Source organism: Thermobia domestica, chromosome 18 (assembly GCF_964235325.1).
Source record: "Thermobia domestica chromosome 18, izTheDome1.hap1.1, whole genome shotgun sequence".
Classification (NCBI taxonomy): Eukaryota; Metazoa; Arthropoda; class Insecta; order Zygentoma; family Lepismatidae; genus Thermobia; species Thermobia domestica.
In genome coordinates, this window is record NC_137471.1 from 143,413,596 (window position 1) to 143,426,034 (window position 12,439).

At 35.1% G+C, this 12,439-nt stretch overlaps 1 long non-coding RNA gene across 1 annotated transcript; it reads right to left on the reverse strand.

The window, feature by feature from the left end:
• Positions 1–2,643: 2,643 nt before the first annotated feature.
• Positions 2,644–12,133, reverse strand: LOC145675656 (uncharacterized). Its single transcript, XR_014129178.1, has 4 exons — positions 11,965–12,133; positions 7,117–7,225; positions 4,599–4,680; positions 2,644–3,124 (listed from the first exon to the last, which is right to left on the reverse strand). It is a non-coding gene; the product is annotated as an uncharacterized LOC145675656 (long non-coding RNA).
• Positions 12,134–12,439: the final 306 nt, after the last annotated feature.

Below are 12,439 nucleotides of genomic sequence, written 5' to 3' on the forward strand. Positions count from 1 at the left end.
TTTTTGCCTTTAGGCATCTAAGGCTCAGGCTAGTATAGGACGGAGATGGCCATGGGGAAAGGATTCGTTCAGAGCTATTGAAATGGTATCATCTCGGCATTTGCCTGGTGTGAATGAGGAAAACCTCGATCAGGATTGCCAGCTATAGATTTTAAACTCGCATCCTCCCGAGCCAAAAGCTAGCACGCTTCGTTGGTATGAAACATGCTTATTCAAACGAAAATATGTAAGTCACAATAAAGGTTACTTTAAGGTTGTTATGAAATATAGAGAAATTAGGATACGTCAGATACATAAAACTCGTCTTTTCTATTGCATTTTCAGATATGTCTAGTTCAGCAGCTTAATGGAAGCGGAAATAGATAGAGAATTTGGAAGGAATGGTATTGCATCAAATGCATTTTAGTGAAAATTACTGTTTCATGTACTAAGACGAGATACAAACAGCTCACTGGATATCACACAGTTTTATTATGTAAACTGCAATAATATATTTTTCTGCAGAAAATGAAACCACAAAACATGATTCTTACATAATTATACCTGATTGTATGCATCAAGATATATTTGCAGTTGCTTGTTTCAGTTCTACACTTACTAAAGATTTTGAAGGGCGTCATCCGGAGTTACCGGTCAACAATGTGCATTATTAGTCGGATGATGATGTACAGCATTCTTCAGTTTGTTCAATATTGCAGAAATTTGAAAAGTCTTGGCATTTTTCGCCTACGGTCTGTGACAAAGGCCCTATTGATGGTAACGGGAGTCAGATAAATTGATCAATCCACTGCAGAATTTACTGAGAGCGGACGCATGTTATGTCCGAGCATTAATGTAATATACTGTAGTGAAGAATATTACTTCAAGAATGTTTGAGCTGTCGCGCCAATGGAAACCCCATAAGAAAGAAAAACGTAATATTCCAGAAACACGAAAGTAACACTACTTTCATTGTGTTTCAACGTATACGATTGAATGTTCCCTCATCTAAGAAACTTCTTCACCACGAAGGAAGTTAGATTTAATTCCAGGACAGTTCATTGGCACATGTGAAGGGAATAAACGCTGCGACGAAGTGAATGAAAATACTCTACTGGAGACTGGGTATTGGTGTCCTTCGCCAGAAAGAGAACTATTAAATATGTTGTTGGATATGGAAGAAAGAATCAGAAGAACTGTGCGAAACATTTCTTCGCCCTTACCATCAAAGTAAAGAATTTTTTTGGCCGCAACAGAAAGATTAGGCTTATGTTTTATTAACGGACGTCAAGCAGAAATTAAGTAAACTAAGTATCGATCACAGATATAAATTAGAATCCGACAAATTTTGCTCGAATAAAGGAAATGTCATCTTCCCGTTTTGCCTCTTAACTCCCTTTTATATCTTTAAATCATTAGTGCCACTCTATCCTCCAACAGATTTGGAAAGTGTAATTAAACGAAGACATGATGTTTGACTTGTCGTGTAAGTCACAATTTTATGTCGTGTACGTCACATTATATTTGTGGCATATATTTTACAAGAAACATTTAAATTATAATAACTTTGTTTTGGTCTTGTAGCTTGGTATCTGCTTAACATATGTATAAAGTTTTAGCTTTCTTGTAGCAGTAGAACAACGGAATTTTCATAACCGTTATTCAAAACACGTCGTCTGCTACTGTCGTGTAAGTCACGAATATGTTTAGAGACTTGTTTCAGCCACTTTGTTTACATATTTAAATGCTGCAAATAAAAGTGAATGAAGGAATTGTTGCGCCTTACTTATAGTCTAAAACTTGCCCATGAAAATATTTTATAACTCTTCTAATACATAATATTTACTGCCGTCTGTTGTCGTGTAAGTTACAAATCGAATTAGCCATATATATATATATATATATATATATATATATATATATATATATATATATATATGCATAGGAATATCTTGCACAATTCGAGTTCATTATTACCATATTTACGAATTAGTAATGGCCTTATAGATACAGTACACCTATCTTTTATCTTAGAGATCTTTCTCAATAGAGGAGAGAAATTGTTGTGGAAATGATCAGTTACCACCCAGGCAGACGTGATTACCAGGACCACAACGCTGTTCGAAATTCTCAATCAAGAGCAAGATATCTCCGAGGTACAAACGTAGACTTACCGTACTCAGGCGATCTGTAATCTTTATCTTTAATCTCTAAGTAAAAATTGATTCACCAATCTTACTTTTAAGAAAAATTATAATTACTTTAAGTTTTATTAAAAAATCAACGCAAATCCAATATAAATAGACCTTAAACAACTAGTAACATTTAGCATAAATAGACCTTAAACAACAACAATTAACCGAATTATGCAAGGTATTCATATATTACTGAAATCTTTAAAATCTAAAGGGCAGAAGGTAAGAAACGCTATCATCAAATTTTCTATTTTCAAACTCAAGCACATCATTAGCCGAGGTGAACCGAACTCAGCTCTCGGCGTACAAAGATGAGGATCACAGCCTATTGTTATGTAATGCATAAATATTATATCCTATTTATTGCAAAAATGAATATAAAAAAATCTAACAAAGCGCCTGTATGAAACATTTGGTTTCTTCAACAAAGCAGGATGATTTTCGAGGTTATACGTAGAAATGCATAACGTGCTATACAAATTAAATCTATTTATTGAGCAATTTACATATTAATAATTATAAAAAGATTATTGCATAGTTTTTAAACGTCTAGGAACACACGCATTTTTTTTAATTCTTCAAGAATTTCTTCCATTTAATCCAACAAATTTTTATTAAACTCGGCTTCCCTTTCGTCAACCTTTTAGAGGTGATTTAAAAGTTGATATGTTTTGTCTTCTGTTCTACGTTTTCTTTTTGGTTTCCTGCGGCCACTGGTGATATGGCAGCTTCTACGAGTTTTCATGATGAGCACGGTGTACTGCCCCGAAAATCTGATCTATCAGATTTCGGCGAGGAAAAGCATGCCTTTGAAGAACTGCCTACTATAAGAATGGGCGACATAATATGCTCTCTGTCCATCATTTGACCACTATCTTGTAGAGTGGCCATGTTTGGGCTGTAGCAGCTCCTCCTTCTGTTCCACTGCCAGATAGGTAACATTTCAAGTCCTGCAAAAGGTTATAAATGTATGTAAATAGAGGATAACATGTACAAAATATGTTAAAATTTCCGTTCGAATATACAGTACAGACAACGTACACAATACACGGACACAATCTTGATTAGTTTATCTATGAGGATGTTCCACTGTCACCGGTATAACTGCGCGAGAAGCATGAAACCAGTGTTGTTTTTCTGCTTGTATGTGTGTGCAGGTGCTAGTAAAATGCCGTGTTGGGAAGGGTACATCAAGGGTCTTTTCGAAGATGATTTTTTGCACAACAGAATAGTAAATTTTTAAGAAATTGTTTAACTATCGACAGGTAAAGATATCGTGGCCAGGTAAGCAACTTGAATCCAAGCGGAAACATTCGTGAACAAGAAGATGAGTTCGAGGTTACCAGGGAAAGTGTCGCCTGAAATTTTTCATAAAATTCTTTCACTGACAGGCCAGGAGAATCAACAACTCTAACATAACATGGTCCAGAGATTAGATCTACCCTACGAAAGAGACTAGGAGAGGAGACTAAAATAAAATATTGTTGCCCTTTTGTATTAGGGCTACAGTTTCTCCTGCGAAACTCTAACATTTGGGCAAATACATATAGACACATCTGACAAGAATATACCAACTTTTATTTACACTGTGGTCTTCAGAAGGGAATCGTGATTGTTGCCGGATATAATTAGGGGGGAATTTGGAAGTACATAAGATGGACCAACTTGTGAACGCTGCCTACTTGCAGAATCCATCATACCCTCAAGTAACGGAAAGACCCTCTCTCGTTTGTACGGAACCAATAATTAGGCGTGATACAAATGGACAGAGCGTCCATATACTTTGAATTTATCATGACAGGAAGCACGAAACGAGAATACTTGTTATTTCCTATCAAACCCATGACTTTTCTGTGCATTTGAACAGTCAAAACGACGTCTACAACCCTGCACTCACTGATATATGGAAAACCTGCAGAGAGAAATGGGATGTGATACCAAGTGAAATTGCTATTTTAGAAATTGTAGCGGCTGGCGATAGTTCATTATGGTGTCTGTACGATAAAACACAGGCGATAGCGGCGGCTCGGCTTCTTATAGGCTAAGCAAAGTTTGAAAATCGTTTGGATAAAACCTGATTAGTCTTATATATATTTCCTATATATGCTTGAAATAGTGGCTAATTATAATTAAAACAGCTGGGTCAAAATTAATACAATATAAAAATCATTAATATATATCCGGCGCACGCTTAATTTCATCTGTGATGCCAACCCCAGGTGAAAATTCTTTTTATTTTTTTTTACATGCGCCTCGCACTAAAAAAAATACCATTTCGGATTTTGATATTTTGGAAAACATATCAATCTGAATCTTCAAAAAGAAATCCTAATTCAGGAATATTGGAAGGATTAGATCTATAAGTAGGTCTATAATAACTCTTTCCGCCCTTAAAAAAAACTATAATGATACAACTCTATATACCTTGTACTTTTGAAGAAAATTCTTGCACTTCTTCAGATTCTCCGCTGATTCCGGCGGAAGACTCATATCACTTGCTATTTTCCTAAAGGGGAAAGAAATCACAAAACAAAAATATTTACAATTATTATATTACTGTGCTTGATACATACGAATTGGAAAATAAGTGTTAAACCAACTACTCTTCAGCCAGAATTACTAATATTGCGTTAGAAACTAGAACCAGAAATTAAATATGAGCAAAGTTAGCGGGTGACCGCCATCCCTAACTGAATATTATCTAACGACAAGGTGGTATTCTCACAATAGGTGACTTACGTTTGGCGTTGGTTATGAGTTTCAATAATCTAATTCATGCATTGAGTTTATTTAACCTAAACAGGCAACTAAGAATGGATTTGAATAACATCGTGTAAATATTGAAACACAAGGGGAAAGATTAAACGAAGGAACTTAATTAAATAACTTGTATTATTTTGTAAGAAAAGTGCATGAACTGGTCTATGTTAATGTTTATCACATTGAACGAATACCAATGTGATTTGTTACCATACATATTACTGCCAATTTACTGATGGTTTAGGTGATACTTAGATATACGAAGAGAAAGAGCGTGATGTAGCAAATTACTTGAGGGAAACAAAATATTATAGACCTAAGTTGTAAAATTTTTAACATTCATTTCACTACATATTTCAATTACATTCTTATATATATCATATAACTACCATGCAAACATTAAATTTTCGTAATACTAATTATACGGCAGAAGGCCAAGAGGAAATAAGACTTCTTATGAAAGACTTATTTTATTACAAAAAGCTTTTTTCTTTTTAATCGAATGAGGAAACAATGGCATCAGTGCTCTGCTTACCCTAATGGTGACTTTAATGTATTACACGAGATTATAGTGGTAGCATAATAAATTTATCAGCATTCCTATTGATTGTGCCGTGTTTGGTATAGACATTCAAGTAGACTCGGGTTCGATTCCCGGCAGAGCTTATGTGGTACGGATTCCACGTTAGACTGGAGGTCTACGTCTCATATAGCCTCGCTGCTCAAAGAGACGCTAAGCTAAAATAAAACCCATATTCAAATGGAGTATGTTACTACACTGAGATCGATTTCCAAATGTAGATATGAAATGTAAATATACTTTCTTAAAATATATTCTATATTAAAGGTTTACATATTTGTTAGTACGATTACTTAATTTTAGGTCTTAGATCGGAAATATGATCCTTTTCCCAGCCAGAAAGTCTACTAAAATTCCAAAATTAATTTTCGTGACTTTTCCTTTATCAACCCATAATATTTCGTAACATTCTCAATAGCGAATTCGGATGCAAATTAGGCCAAATTTTCATGCATGCGATAAAAGCATACTTTGCTTGCAATTTGGTAGCGTCTGAAGCCGATCATAGACATTTTTAGTGATGAATTTTGACCTTTTATAGATCAAAATTTTCCAGTCTGTAATTATATTTGTACAGATAAGAAAAATCGTAACCCAAAAGCTAAATTTCTTAACTTTCATGACCGTTTCTTGATTTCTTGACTTTTGTTTAGGACTTTCGTGATCGATAGACACCCTGCTAGACTTCTATTTCTGTGATGCGTCATCTGTTGCGAGAATACAGATTAAACATTCATTTTAAATTAACATACACAATAAACCATAAAAATTTAAGATGAGGGCAAAAGTTAAGTTTTATAATAATCTTCCTAACACTTTCGACGACCTATCATTTGCTTCACCAAATGTAACTTCCTTCAGCATAAACGTTATTACACAGGGAAATCAAAATTTTGGAACGGATTTCAGAATTTTTTTCTGCGAAACCTCATAAAGATATGTTATTGTAAGATACGTGCTATGGAAGGCAAAGTGTCAAAGTTTTATTCGAACATATCATAAGTGTTCTATGTAAGCACGTCTCGTAACACATCATACATCAAGCCGATAGTCTATATCCTGCCAAACCTTTTGTAGGATGTTGCGGATAGAATCAATTCATGCTGCTCTGACGCGGCCGCGCATATCATCCAAGGTTGTCGAATCACTGTGAATGACCTTCCTCCTAGGATCTCTCTCCGATATTAGGTACGGAAATGCCGTTGTAAGCTAATCACAGACTTTTTACATGACAATCAAGCACACAGAAATATCTCTGTTTTCTAGTTAATGCCATTTTCCTTAATTGCTCTCTGCTGACTTAGCGGTAGAAAGTGGAAATTAAATTTTGAAAGTTTGCCTTTTGAAGCGCATGTCTCTCAATAACATATGTTTATTAGATTCCACAGAATAAATTTCTGAAATCAAGTCGATCTTTTGACTTGCTTTGTATGGCATACTAACGGAACTGTATCACAAGCTGTTACTGTCTTTGTTTAGATGCTGCACTTTCATCTAGTAGTAGATTAAATCCAAAACTACTTTGAAAACCACAGAAATCAACCTGCAAATCGTTAACTTTTACTCGTTTCATGTCATGCAAGCGCGAACGACTATACGTACTGCATTACTAATTACATCCAACCACTTCTGGCCGATCCTCTTCTTCCTGTAAACAGATCTTCATACTTTTAACGATATTCTATCAATTGCATCGTTTGATGAAAGGACCCTTTAAAAAGAAGGAAAAGAACTTTAAGCGTTAAGTAAGCAATACATCAAAAGTTCTACATTTTGAATGTGTGTTATTGTTGTTGAGTGAATACACATTTCGAGAAATTAACTCTTAGGTAGTTTGTCTTTCGTTAACTTGTTCGTATTAAAAGAAAGGTTACTTCTTATATTTATTGATTTATATTAATTATCTCACTACACTAAGATTGTTTTTATCCAAGTTAACATTACTCTTAAATGGTTGATAGCATGATAGCACGGGGTTCTTGTTTCCTCCCATCCCTGGATATTTAAACGGGTTCTGTTCTTTGAAATACATGGCAACACATTATATATGCATATTTTTTCCCAATACTTAATGTATTTACTGTAGTTAAAAGTTATGCGATGTTCATCAATAACATGCGATGCGATGTTGTATCAAGTATAATGTGCAACAAGGTATGTTTGCGTGTCGGTCTTTCACTCACTCTCCTCTCTTAACGAAAAAAAAAAGGTTGGTTACGTAACAATAGGGATTTTCACTTCTTAGACGTGTATTCCTGTGATTCTAAACGACGCTGAACGCATGCTATTTTACTGGTTGACTCAAGAAAACACCCAGTGTCTAGAGTGAAACTTACAAGTTAACAGAAGAAACGTAAAAATAAATGTGGAATATGAATCACCTAAATCGTTTAATGGTAAACAATTAAAATTCAGAATATTCACCTTTATACAATTTGACGTATTTGGGCCATTACACGCGAAAGTGAGCCTGAACTCAAATTTTCGAAAACTGTCAAAAACAATGCATTTTTACATATATATGAAGTAAATAGAACGAAATTTACTTTTTCACAAAGAAAAACTTATTTATACTTAGAATTCACGTAAAATTTTAAATCTAAGTTGTGAATTTGTAACCTGTCAGCTGCGAGGAAATTTTTTATTCCATTTATCGGCAACATTTTACGGTAATTTGTGAATGTTTGGCTGAAGTAACTTCGAGGTATTTAAGATGCTTCTTTTCGCTACAAGCTGCAGTTGAAAAAGTGTTTCCAGGATAAAAATTGTTTATAATATCATTAAAGATATAAACGTCAAATTGAGTGTCCTGCCCGTGACAGAAAAATACCAAAAGTTAATGTACTGAATTACTAAATTTGAGAATGTGGTTAGTACTTAGTAGAAGTAACAGTTTGCATGTGTACTTCACATTTACCAAATTTTGGAATAATGCTAATAATATATTTCGATTTATTTCAATTTGAAAACTTGTCCTGCCCGTGACAGTGGGCATGTCATTGGTGGGAAAGTTTGTGTACATTGGTTATTCATAATAGAAATTGATTCCATGTGTACTAAAATAAAGTTTTCTAAGCATGAACATTATTTACTTAAATAGAGGATTATCTATTACTGTCAGTATGATGTTTTAACGAAAATAAGTGTCATATTAATATTATCATTAGCGTCACCTTTTTGTTCGTTTCAAGGAAGAATTGAAAAAAAAAATGACGCTTTGAATAAAAGGCGGGAAAATGCTCTTATCAATTGAATGTCATTAATCAAAACATTTTTTTCTTGCAATTTGACAGCGAAAATTGAGTAGTTCGTCGAATTTTTAAATCAGAGCTTCATCCGTGTAAAATCTTTAAATCCCTGAGAGACTTTTATTCAGATTCTGAAAATGATGATTCCGAAAGCCATGAAGCTACCCTGAGCGACGACTTAGGTTTGCATGTTAACAAGGCTTGTATTAGGCCAGCTGTTGAAGATAGAACACAAGGAACATTTTTGTTGGTGGAATTTTCTCTAGTATACAGAAAAAGAAAGCATAGACATGCAATTATCGCACATAGCCCAGTGGAAGAGGACGAAGAAGTCAAGGAAATTCGTATGAAAACCGTAAGCGATTGCGGTAAAATTTTCAAGACTGTTGAAGATGTGTCTTACATGCATTTCAATCAAATAATACAAATAATACCTGTGATACAAGCAGTGCCGTGGCGTTGGGGGGAGGGGCGAGGGGGACGACGGCCCCGGGCGTCAAAGTATGGGGGCGCAAAATTCAGGAGGAAAAAAATAAAAGATATATAAAAATGGAAGGAAAAAGTATTAAATAGTGCTCAAAATCAAGGAAAAGCAGGGTTTATTTTTGAAAATTTTCTTACGCATGGCGCCAACCATGTGACGCTTTGCCGCTGGTCTGTCGACATTACTCATATTTACGGGGACGTCGTCGTATACTCTCGCCCCGGGCGCTGATTTTCCACGGCACGGTCACTGGGTACCAACACCTATTTTATATACTGTTAGACAGTGTTTTGTACGAAGTTCCCTACAAAGTGGGTGTAAATGGGCAAATAAAACCATTTCCTAAAGTGTAGGTGGTGAGAAATGTGTACTATATATTTTTATTTTATGTGATAAAAGCGAGCCCCAAGTAAAGTAACTAGAATGATTAGTGGACAATGATATAACAGAACAGCAGAAATTGACTTATTTTCGATTTTATTTCAGTTTTCAAATCATTCTTATTGAAATTTTGTGTGTTGATTCACACGGTGTCCTGCCCGTGACAACCATGTGTTCTGCCCGTGACACAGTAAAGTTGAGTTTTTTTTTTTTATTATTAATATAAATATTTGGCAAATTTCTCTTAAGTGAAGTTTAGTAAAAAATTTCAAAATTTATACATTTCCGTTTAAATAAAAACATTTTGAGCTAAGAATTCACAGAGTTTTGTAACATTCACTTAGTGTGTCGAAAGTCACTTCTCTTTTTTGTCCCCGCCCGTGACAGACGTTTAGGAATTAATATTTTCTACTTTAAACAGAAGAAAGTACTGAAAATATCAGCTACATATACTCCTAAGTCTGTACTGGTCATGTATCATACAATTAGCAGAATTTATGTTGTATTTTTAGAAATATACAACTTTAAACATCAAAAATGTAGTGTAAATGTCCTGCCCGTGACGATGGAATGGCCCATTTCTCGTTTTAATTAAACACTAACTTGCAAATTTTACGGAGAAAAATATGTATTTTCTTGGACATTCTCGTTTACACTTTCGTCCAGCATCACTGACGCGCCTATACTTCCTACAGACAAACCTCTGCTCTACCGCTCGGTCATACCTGCTCCGCACCTGCACTATCCCGGTTAGATAGCATTCGCTCCTTATAGTGGCAATCTCCCAATGAGGATTGCCATTTTAATGCAGATTTATTGCAAGTAACCATTGCATATATACTTCTTTCTCAGTAAATCGATTGTCTGTATTTTAAACAATCATTTTTGAAGTGGGCCTGCATTCCTCTGTACATACTCACCTTAGGAAGGCTTCAGTGTACGTACACGATAAGAACTACCGTGCTAAAGACACTAACCAACTTATGGTAGGTGACTAGTAAAACCTCCCTATCTAACCGAGTCAGGGCAGGAGCGCAGCATGGTGCCCGAGCTGTATCGAGTGGATGCTTCCGTGGGGAGAAGGCGCGTCAGCGAAGGTGGTTGTTTACATAAACGAGGATAGCGCAAAATACCGTATAGACATAAAAATCTTAAGATGCTTCAATTTATTTTACTTCATTTTCTATACTATGGTTACTAGCTACCTTATAGGCGAATCCGTGGTTAACAGGTTAGACTTTTATTAAATAATTTTTCGTAGATAGTCATCTCATTCGTAAGAGCACAGTATATTTAGATTATATACATATTGATTTATTAAAATATTACTACAAATTTGGTTCCTAAATTCTACAAATATGTGGATCCGTACAGATTTGCACCTTTTGAGTTAAGTTTACAAGGCACGCTCCAGTTAATATTCTTACACAGAGACGAGAAATTACAATCTATTAACAAAATTGTCCGAAGTTTAGTAACTCTAAGCTAACCCAACACCACCCTATTTTACGTAGCCAAGGTTCTAGAATACAGGTCCTCCTTCCCATTTAGTTGTAATAAAGACGTGCCCTGTGGGGCTCTAACCCGCTTCCACTCGCAACGTTCGCTCGGAAATACTATATGAATTAAATATTAAACTTTGGTACAGAAAGGAACCAACCTAGCTACTAACTTATATGGGAGGGGGGATCTGTATTCTAGAACCTTCCCCTTTCCTTATTCGTATCCTACTCTGTTATACCCTTTTACAATGGTCCTACTTATCGATGCGCAATGAAGCCTGTATTGTAAAGTTTGCCCCCTTTTTCACTGTAGTTTCTATAGCATATGTTTGAACGCTACACTTAGAAATGTTAAACCTTCCTAAAATCAGCTCCCTCAAGATATAATTTATATGATAATAAAGTAAATAAATACATAATTAAATCATGTGCTTACAAAAAATACGATAGCACGGAATTTGTGTATGTATAATCTTTTGAACATAAAACAATGGTTACTTTAAATTTGTACAAAAACCTTTTTATCATGTTATAGGTCTAATACATTGTGTGTAACTACAAATTAATATGAACACACTTTCAGTGAAATATTAATGTCGTGATACGGATAAATATTAACCGACTTTTTCCAAACAACTGGCAAATAACTGCAGAGTGGTATGCCGTTCCGATAGTTTCATTTGCTCTATTACAGTATTATGTGCATTCCAACAATACATCATTACAGCTAACAACAGCAGTTGACAAAAAAAAAAAAAAAAAAAAATCCAACAGCATCATCCAATATGATTGACTATTAAGCTCAAAATAACATGAAGTTTGATATATTACTTACATTTCCACACACTGCTTGTACCACTATTACCCTCGGCCGCCATTTCTTTTTAATGTACACAAGCACAAGTACACAAATCAACTGTGCTCCCTCGCGTACTATATACTACGTAGGGCTACTTGTAGACTCGAGCACTTGGACCTTTCGACGCATACTTGTTGACGTTACTTTCGGAAATGAGCACACTTCGAATTTGCACTTGCAGCTTTTGGACACGGCCTTAGTCGCTTGAACTTCGATAATGTGCATTTCATTTACACTGACATTTCTCAATCCTTAGCTGTGGTCATTGAACCGAAGCACATTGAGGGGATACTGTTTATGACAAGGCGGAGCACCCTAGAAGATATTTCTTTCTACTGTTATAATGCCACTCAATCCATAAACAAAATTCATGTTCCGTGTATAGTAATATTTTTCAACATTTGCAACATTTCTCAACGTTTTAATAAAAACGTTGAAGGTTGACGCTTGT